This window comes from Alligator sinensis, unplaced genomic scaffold (genome assembly GCF_000455745.1).
Source record: "Alligator sinensis unplaced genomic scaffold, ASM45574v1 scaffold28_1, whole genome shotgun sequence".
NCBI lineage: Eukaryota > Metazoa > Chordata > Crocodylia > Alligatoridae > Alligator > Alligator sinensis.
Genome location: NW_005842133.1, coordinates 708165 through 709963, shown reverse-complemented (window position 1 = coordinate 709963; position 1799 = coordinate 708165).

The window sequence follows — 1799 nt, the reverse complement described above, 5'->3', positions numbered from 1 at the left end:
ACAGTACATTTTTTAAATAGCCATACATTTATACACATGTGAATGCCCACTTACGTTTCATTGGTGTTTATATACAAAAAATTTTCTGTCCTCAGTGTAATTTATATTTTATTTCTAGACATAGAAGAGTAATGTTCCAATATATCATTATTGCAGGGCTTACCCAGCATATTGGCTACATTTTAGTATTACTGTATTTGTCTGAATCCAAGACAGCCCTGAATTTAAGATCACCCCCCAATACTTTGATTTTATACATAGAAAATTATAACAAATTTATACATTTCCCCCTTAAAAATCTAATTATTGGAGAATAAATTTATTTCCATCACCATTGTAGCTGGTAAAGCAGTGGAAGGGTTCAGGCAGTGAGGGAGGCGAGTGGTAGGAAGTGTAAAGACAGTGAGGGGTGTAAGCAGTTTGCCCACTGCCGCCTCCCCCCTCCCAGCCTCTGCACCCCCACAGCCTCTGTTCCCTACCCTTCCTTGTCCCTGTCTGCACCTGCAGCCTCAGTCCCCTGCCCCCCTTCCCTCATGTCCCTCTCTCTAAAGCCTCTGCCCCCTGCCTGCTCTACCTCCCTCCCCTGCCAGTGCTGGAGCAAGGGTAAGTGGGCGGGGGGGAGCAGGGGGTAGGCAAAGGCTGCTTGGTGGGAGATAAGGAAAAAGAGTGGGGGCAGTGGGTTCGGAGGCCTGGGACTGTGAGGATGCAGCAGGGGTCAGGCAGCACCCCCAGCTCCAGCCCCAACCCCGCCACCTCGTGCTCCATTCCAAGATGAGGGGCTTCCCCCTCCCCCGTGTTAAATAGCAAAAAAACCCCTCTCTTGGAATCAAGTAAATACGGTATTTTTTGGAATATCCTGGAGTCCTGAGGATTTTTAGAACCACCGTGTTCTCAGCAGTTTAAACCCTCAAAAAAGCACTCTAACAATATTAATCCTTCCAAGAAAATATTCTATGTTATATGGGAGAGGAAATGGAAAATACAACATGTATTTGTGCATACAATAGATTACTTTAATGATGGATGAAATGCCTGTATAAATTACCAACCAGAGAAAAATTCAGATGGGAAATTTATAAAATAAAAGATCCTGAGCTTTTCCAACCCCCCCCCCCCCCCCCCCCCCGACTTCCAAATGATTACAATTATAGCGTGGTTAACATTGACTAAGGTTAACTTTTTGCTCCCTTGTGTGCTGCCCTAATAGAAAAACTACTCTTCAGAACAAACAATATCATGAACATCTTCATTCAATCTTAGTTTAAAGTTCAGGGTCACTTCAATTGTGGGAGAGTTAGATGAAGAACTAATAGATTTAAGAGTCTGTGTGACGCATTTTGGACCTACCATCCTACACTTAGGACACTGCGCACAATGAGGCTCTGATCGCATAGATATTTACATGGGTGCTTAACCTTACCCACCTGGAGAATTTCCATTGACATTTGTAAATTTTACATGGAGCACATGGACATCTTAATTTAATTTTTTAAGGGTGGCATGTGATTTCTGCTTGAGCATCTTTTGTTTTATCTTAACTTGTTTATAAAAGTCCATTTATTTATGAACTTGTCTTTAGCTAGGTTTTTGACACCATCTTCCATCACATTCTCATCAACAGGCTCTGAAAATACAGACTAGGTAAAAGTATTGTAAGGTAAATACATAACTAGTTGGATCGTCTTGCTCAAGTAGTCATCGACAGCTCAGTGTTGAGTTGGTAGGAGGTGTATCAAGTGGGGTTCCCCAGGGGTCTGACCTGAGTCTGGTATTGTTTAATATCTTCATTAATGATTTGA